Source organism: Saccopteryx bilineata, chromosome 4, assembly GCF_036850765.1.
Source record: "Saccopteryx bilineata isolate mSacBil1 chromosome 4, mSacBil1_pri_phased_curated, whole genome shotgun sequence".
NCBI classification, from domain to species: Eukaryota; Metazoa; Chordata; class Mammalia; order Chiroptera; family Emballonuridae; genus Saccopteryx; species Saccopteryx bilineata.
This window is the reverse complement of record NC_089493.1, coordinates 159986111-159994871: the sequence shown is the minus strand read 5'-3', so window position 1 is coordinate 159994871 and position 8761 is coordinate 159986111.

Sequence of the window (8761 nt, the reverse complement as noted above, 5' to 3'; positions counted from 1 at the left end):
TTAAAACCACAATGAGATATCACCTCACACCAGTCAGAATGGCGCTTATCAACAAAACAACACAGAATAAGTGCTGGCGAGGATGTGGAGAAAAGGGAACCCTCCTGCACTGCTGGTGGGAATGCAGACTGGTGCAGCCACTGTGGAAAACAGTATGGAGATTCCTCAAAAAACTGAAAATCAAACTGCCTTTTGACCCAGCTATCCCACTTTTAGGAATATACCCCAAGGACACCATAGAACGGCTCGAAAAGGAGAAATGCACCCGCATGTTTGTGGCAGCATTGTTCACAATAGCGAAGATCTGGAAACAGCCCAAGTGTCCGTCAGATGACGAGTGGATTAAAAAACTTTGGTACATATATACTATGGAATACTACTCAGCCATAAGAAATGATGACATTGGATCATTTACAATAACATGGATGGACCTTGACAACATTATACAGAGTGAAATAAGTAAATCAGAAAAAAAACTAAGATGAATCCATACATAGAAGGGACATAAAAATGAGACTCAGAGACATGAACAAGAATGTAATGGCAACAGGGGTGGGGTGTTGGGGGAGGGGGGATGGGGTGAAGAAGGAGAGAGGGGTTAGGGGAGGGGAGAGGCACAAAGAAAACCAGATAGAAGGTGACAGAAGACAATTTAACTTTGGGGGAGGGGTGTACAGCACAATCAAATGTCAAAATAATCTAGAGATATTTTCTCTCAACATATGTACCCTGATTTATCAATGTCACTGTATTAAATTTAATAAAATAAATAAATAAATAAAAATGTCTATATTACTCAAAGCAATTTATAAATTCAATGCAATGCTGATTAAAATACCAGTGACTTACTTCAAAGATATAGAACATATATTCCAAAAATTTATATGGAACAAAAGAGAACACGAATAGCCTCAGCAATCTTGAAAAGGAAGAATAAAGTGGGAGGGATCAAACTTTCGGATATCAAGTTATTATTATAAGGCCATTGTACTCAAAACAACATAGTACTGGCATAAGAACAGGCACATAGATCAATGGAACAGAACAGAGAACCCAGAAATAAACCCACAGCTCTATGGACAACTGATATTTGACAAAGGAGGTAAGGAAATACAATGGAGTAAAGACAGCCTCTTCAACAAATGGTGTTGGGAAAATTGGACAGCTACCTGCAAAAAAATGAAACTAGACCACCAACTTACACCACTCACAAAAATAAACTCAAAACAGATAAAAGACTTAAATGTAAGCTGTGCAACCATAAGCATCTTAGAAGAAAACATAGGCAGTAAGCTCTCTGACATCTCTCGCAGCAATATATTTGCTGATTTGTCTCCACAGGCAAGTAAAATAAAAGACAGGATAAACAAATGGAACTTTATCAAACTAAAAAGCTTCTGCACAGCTAAAGACAATAAGAACAGAATAAAAAGACAAACTACACAATGGGAGAATATATTTGACATTGCGACTGATAAGGGGTTAATAACCAAAATTTATAAAGAACTTGTAAAACTTAATACCAGGAAGACAAACAATCCAATCCAAAAATGGGCAAAAGAAATGAATAGACACTTCTCAAAAGAGGACACACAGATGGCCAATAGGCATATGAAAAAATGTTCAACATCACTAATCATTAGAGAAATGCAAATTAAAACCACAATGAGATATCACCTCACACCAGTCAGAATGGCGCTCATCAATAAAACAACACAGAATAAGTGCTGGCGAGGATGTGGAGAAAAGGGAACCCTCCTGCACTGCTGGTGGGAATGCAGACTGGTGCAGTCACTGTGGAAAACAGTATGGAGATTCCTCAAGAAATTAAAAATCGAACCGCCTTTTGACCCAGCTATACCACTGTTAGGAATATACCCCAAGAACACCATAGCACTGTTTGAAAAGAAGAAATGCACCCCCATGTTTATGGCAGCATTGTTCACAATAGCAAAGATCTGGAAACAGTCCAAGTGTCCATCAGAGGACGAGTGGATTAAAAAGCTTTGGTATATATATACTATGGAATACTACTCAGCCATAAGAAATGATGGCATAGGATCTTTTACAACAACATGGATGGGCCTTGATAACATTATACTGAGCGAAAGTAAATCAGAAAAAAACTAAGAACTATATGATTCCATACATAGGTGGGACATAAAGATGAGACTCAGAGACATGGACAACAGTGTTGGGGATACGGGGGGGGGAGGAGAGGGAGGGGGTTGGGGGAGGGGAGGGGCACAAAGATCATGGCTTTGCAGCATTTGCCATATTCCCCCTTTAATCTATAGACAGACAGCAAATATTTACTTATGGTGTTTTCACTCTAAAGACTGCTGTCTTAGGGACAAATGCTGATGAACTATTTCAGCAGTTCCTCCTTCTTCAAAGACTTATATGTCAACATAGAGCTCCATGTTTCATAGGACATACTCAAGCTCACTCCATGCTCCCTGGAGCTTTAACACAAGGGAATGCCCTTTTTTTTTCCTCTTTTCTTTTTTTTTTTTTTGTTGTTGTTGTTGTTGTATTTTTTATTTTATTTATTTATTTTGTGTATTTTTCTAAGATGGAAGTGGGGAGGCAGTCAGACAGACTCCCACATGCGCCCGACCGGGATCCACCTGGCATGCCTACCAGGGGGGAATGCTCTGACCATCTGGGGTGTTGCTCTGTTGCAACCAGAGCCATTCTAGCAACTGAGGCAGAGGCCATGGGGCCATCCTTAGTGCCCGGGATGGCTTTGCTCCGGTGGAGCCTGGCTGCGGGAGGGGAAGAGAGAGACAGAGAGGAAGGAGAGGGGGAGGGGTGGAGAAGTAGATGGGCGCTTCTCCTGTGTGCTCTGGCCGGAAATCAAACCCGGGAATCCTGCACACCAGGCCAATGCTCTACCACTGAGCAAACTGGCCAGGGTTTAGGAATGCCCTTGTTGATCAAGCTACCCAAAAGAAAATTATATGAAGCAACCATGACAGACCAAGCAAGTCAGTCTCATACTATTCATCACCAGAACGCTGCAGCCTGGTGTAAACAGTTTCAACTTTCTCGGGAAGCAGCACAGCAGATTGGGAAATCCTGTCCAAGGGGTCCTATACTGCCCCTTCATTTGGAGTTAACCCTCAAGGACCCCTACCAGGACAACTTTGGCAGATGGATGTTACTCATATACCTTCATTTGGCAAACAGTTGTATGTCCACATTACAGTGGATACATATTCCAGATCTATAGTAACCTCTGTCATAGCAAGAGAGGCTGCTAAGCATGTTATAGCTCATGGTCTGTATGCATTGTTCTATTATTGGATTTCCTAAACTTGCTAAACTGAAAATGCTCCTGCATATGGAGCAAAAGCATTTACTGTATTTTGTCATGCTTACAATCTTTAAAGTTAAGGTATTATTAAAGTGTACTCAGCAAACATTTTAAGGTCAATTAAAAAAAAATTTAAAGGGGATAGTCATATCCTGGAACCCCTATGGGTCTACCATATCATGCTTCTTACTTAAAAAAAAAAATTTACATTTCTTTTGAAGGCTGATGAACAGGAGACACCAAATCTTTTTTGCCTGCAAACTACTACCTTCTTTATTAGATCCAGCTAGTAACATTGTTTTGTCTTTTTCCAAATAGCTCCAGATATATGGAAAAGATTTATATAGGCGGATGGGGATCCTCAAACCCCTCAGCAAGATCTTCTGAGCATGGCTTTTAAGATACCTAGAGGCAGAAAAAGCCCAATAGAGATCAGGGGAACTACCAGCTTTTAGGATACACCCTTAAAGGCTCCAACGCCCCAAAGGGGTCTCATAGGATGCCATCTGGGTCCTGCTTCAATAGTGGAAAGGAAGGTCATTGAGCTAAAGCCTGCCAGGCTTACATGCCTCTGCTGTGAGGAAACAGGGACACTGGAAGGTAGGCTTCCCCCTCGCTCCTCTAAGGGAGGGTTCAGTCTCTTCCAGCCCTGCTCCAACCACCTATGACCTAACCTTGCCCAGAAAGCTGGGATTTGCCACTGAAGGCTGAAGGTGCCCAGGGGCCATCGGCCCCATCTACGACACTGTGGACAAGCCTAGGGTATTTCTTCCAAGAAGCAGGTAAACTGATCTCATTTGCACAAGGGCCACTTAACTATGTTTTGCCTGAAGAGTCAGGTTTTTTATTCTTCCCTCAAAGATCTCTGTTGTGGGTGTTGATAGTCCTATTTTCTGCTGCTTTGCTTAATATATAGTGTTTCCTTTATCCCTCCTACCTCAATGCCCCACTCATATTTCAGGCTGGACCTACTCCTAATTTAGAGCTCTCTTTCCCCCTTTTGCCAACTTCTATTATGAATCTACCTCTGCCACCCAGCTTAGTGTATCCCAAGGTTCTCTTTACCATGCCACAGTCGCAGAGCTCCAGGGAAAAGCAACCTGGTCTCAACTCTCCAGGCAGAGGAGAACAGAAGCTCCATATCCACACATGCTGCAAATGGCTTTTCCAGTCTACCTGAATCATTACCAGCTAGAAGCAGCGGTCATTGGGACTTGGACATGAGCTGCAAAGTATAGAATGGTGACAACAATTCCAGTGCCATGCAGACTTTTCCTGGATGTGGACTTTTCCTGGACTCCTGCTCCCTGTGACAGCTCCTAACAGACTGAACTGTGGTTGGGTTGCATTTTTCAGAGATTTGGCATGGTGATGGGGCCAACTTGGACTTGGTGAACATGTTAAGGACATTACTCTTTTATGAATTCTTGCTGTATTGGCCAAGAGTTTGCTTAAAGGCTTTTAATCACTGTAAAAAAAATAGAAGACTGGATAAAGAAGATGGGGCGCATATACTCTATGGTATACTATTCAGCTAGAAGAAATGATGACATCGGATCACTTACAGCAGAATGGTGGAATCTTGATAACATTATGCAGAGTGAAATAAGCGAATCAGAAAAAAACAAGAACTGCAGGATTCCATACATTGGCGGGACATAAAAGTGAGACTAAGAGACATGGACAGGAGTGTGGTGGTTATGGGGGGTGGGGGGAGGGAAGGAGGGAGAGGGGGAGGGGTACAAAGAAAACTGGATAGAGGGTGACGGAGGACGATCTCTCTTTGGGTGATGGGTATGCAACAGAACTAAATGACAAGATAACCTAAAAATGTTTTCTTTGAATATATGTACCCTGATTTATTGATGTCACCCCATTAAAATAAAATTTTATTTATTAAAAAAAAATGAACAACTAAAGTGATGCAACTATGAGTTGATGCTTCTCATCTCTCTCCCTCTCAAATTAGTTAATTAATTTAATTTAATTAGATAATGACACTAGCATGCCTGAATGTTTGACTTAACCAGCCAGTCATGTTACTAAAGCCAAAGAAGTGCATGTTTGGCTGAGCCTTCACCAACCTCACCAGTCAAGAGAAATCAGGTTGAGAACATGCACCCCACTTTGAGAAATGGAGGACTGGCTGTGAGAAGAGGCAGAGAGTACTGGCACCCTGCCCCCACTGCCATCTGCACAGTTCTTAACAAGCAACAGAAATAAAGACTACTTACTGAAATGTTCTGAATCTCTCAAAAAACATCATCAATTCATTTACTAGAAATGACTCTTGCGTGAATCTGGGGATCTGTGTTGAGACACTTTCCAAATTTTCAAGTTTTAATCCTTGCTTTTATCATTCAACAGAAAATCTCTGCTTAGGGATTTCCTCAATGTCTAGACTCCAGAGGCCACACAGAAGTGTCCACAAGAAGAATCCTTGTTTATGAGATCACTCTTGGGCATTCCGGTATTACTATTCCTCAGGCCACCAGTGGGGGAGGGGCACACTCACCTACTGACCTACGTACAGATCCTCCTCCCAAGGAGACTGGGTACCTCAGTTCAGTAAAAGGTTTATGAGTACCTAGCAATTGTGAAGCTCCAGGCTAAAATTGGGAGATACCAGAGATAGGCCAAATGAAAATCCCTTCTTCATGTAGTTCCCTCATTTGACAAAGGCCCTTAATGTTACAATATGTTAAGGTCATAGGACAGGGTAAAGTGAAGCTCTCTGGGGTTCTAAGAGCAAGGGCACAGCACTGGAAACAACTGGAAGGGGCAAGAAGTTCTGATGGGTTTGGAGCTAGAAGATTACAGAAGGCTAGCTGGGGGCATGGAGTGTACGGGCATGAACCAACTACAGTGTAAGGGATCAGCTCATGGGGCACAGTTGTTTTAGGTACAAGAGCAATAGGACTTTTTTGTCTTGTTCAATTCTTGGGATTAATACATTCTCCTTGCTCTCCTCCTTACCCCTTTGGTTTTTAAGGCAAATCAAGACAGAGGCATCTGGGTAGCCACTAAATCTTTAGTGGCTAAATTGGTCAAATTCCTAGAAACCGAAGTTCTTGGGCCACAAGAAAAGGAGGTGATCACCCACCAACTTCACTGTCCTGGGTGTTCTAAAACAAGTATATACAACCATTCCTCACAGGAAAATACTCTTGTAGGCAACCAATATGCAAAACTGGGAAATAGCATCTTATTTACTCAATTTCTCCATTTAAACTCATCAACAGTCAAGCATCAAGAATCACTTTGATTAATGTCTCCAATTCAAACTTCACTCTCATCTTCTCAGTCCACATTCTCTCCCTTGGGGATTAGCCCCTCCTCCTTCCCCTTTGGTCATATGCCCCTAACGCCTTCTGGGCTCCTGCCCAACATCCCCACATTGGCCTAGAGCAGCTGCGCAGAGAGAGCCTGAATCAGTTCTGTTTCTACCTGCCCCAATCTATCAATATGCCAAATCCCACTGGGGGCATCTAGACAGCCCTCAGAAGTCTGTGCTATATCAATATACAAATGAATGGCACCAGGGATCCTTATGCTCACTTGAGTAGATGAGCATAGTGAATTCCATACCCAGGGACCCAATGGTACACCTCTATGCCTTGCCTCTTTCAGCACCCAAGCAACGCTTTGGGGGAGAGATGGAGAAGAGAATGAGAAAGTAAAGAATGCTCCACAATGCTCGGAGGCATAAGGAAAGATGGCCAGCTGAGAGCAGCAGAGTAGAGCCCAGCTGCCCAGAGTGCACTGTGTCAGCACAGCCAACCACAGCTAAATGTGGTTTCTGAAGTTACTGATGAAGATCTCTCATCTGGGACTGGAACTCTGGCTGGTGAGTAGAATCAGATGTGATGAGCTTATCAGGCTCTGCTGTCATCCAGATCCTTTCATAGAGACATGAGCATCCTGGGATGAGAAGCCAGAGGGGCACCTCCTGCCCCTCAGCAGCAACTCACACTCTGCCCGACTTGAGCAGCTCCACCTCAGCTGCACAGGCAGGGAGTCATCAGTCCGCAGGTGCAGCAGCTTGGTGACCCGTCTTTTGGCCAAAAGTAATTCCTTTACTAGTCCCAAGTAACCGGCCCTGAAACACAAAGCTCACATATTATAGCCAAACTCTATTACAGCTCTTGCTGTTTTGCAGGAAATTTTATAAAACTGAAAGTTATTAAGTTCAATTAGTATCTTTTTTAATGCTAAATCAGTACAAAGGCTGCCTCATACCAACACTAGATACGTCAATACACTAATAAAAGGTCAGGTTTATGCTCAAAAACATACATGCTACTTCTTTTTCTAGAGCAAAACCATAAAAACATGACTATTCGATGTATCCAAAGATTTCCTAAATCTTTTTTTTTTTTTTTTATAATTTTATTTTTTTAATGGGGTGACATCAATAAATCAGGATACATATATTCAAAGATAACAAGTCCAGGTTATCTTGTCGTTCAATTATGTTGCATACCCACCACCCAAAGTCAGATTGTCCTCCGTCACCCTCTATCTTGTTCTCTCTGTGCCCCTCCCCCTCCCCCTTTCCCTCCCCCATTCCCCCCTCCCCCCCCGTAACCACCACACTCTTATCAATGTCTCTTAGTTTCACTATTATGTCCCACCTACGTATGGAATAATACAGTTCCTGTTTTTTTCTGATTTACTTATTTCGCTTCGTATCATGTTATCAAGATCCCACCATTTTGCTGTAAATGTTCCGATGTCATCATTTCTTATGGCTGAGTAGTATTCCATAGTGTATATGTGCCACATCTTCTTTATCCAGTCATCCATTGATGGGCTTTTTGGTTGTTTCCATGTCCTGGCCACTGTGAACAATGCTGCAATAAACATGGGGCTGCATGTGTCTTTACGTATCAATGTTTCTGAGTTTTGGGGATATATACCCAGTAGAGGAATTGCTGGGTCATAAGGTAGTTCTATTTTCAGTTTTTTGAGGAACCACCATACTTTCTTCCATAATGGTTGTACTACTTTACATTCCCACCAACAGTGGATGAGGGTTCCTTTTTCTCCACAGCCTCTCCAACATTTGCTATTACCTGACTTGCTAATAACAGCTAATCGAACAGGTGTGAGGTGGTATCTCATTGCCGTTTTGATTTGCATTTCTCTAATAGCTAAAGAAGATGAGCATCTTTTCATATATCTGTTGGCCATTTGTATTTCTTCCTGGGAGAAGTGTCTATTCATATCCTCTTCCCATTTTTTTATTGGATTGTTTGTTTGTTTGTTGTTGAGTTTTATGAGTTCTTTGTATATTTTGGATATTAAGCCCTTATCTGAGCTGTTGTTTGAAAATATCATTTCCCATTTAGTTGGCTTTCTGTTTATTTTGTTATCAGTTTCTCTTGCTGAGCAAAAACTTCTTAGTCTGATGTAGTCCCATTCATTAATTTTTGCCTTCAC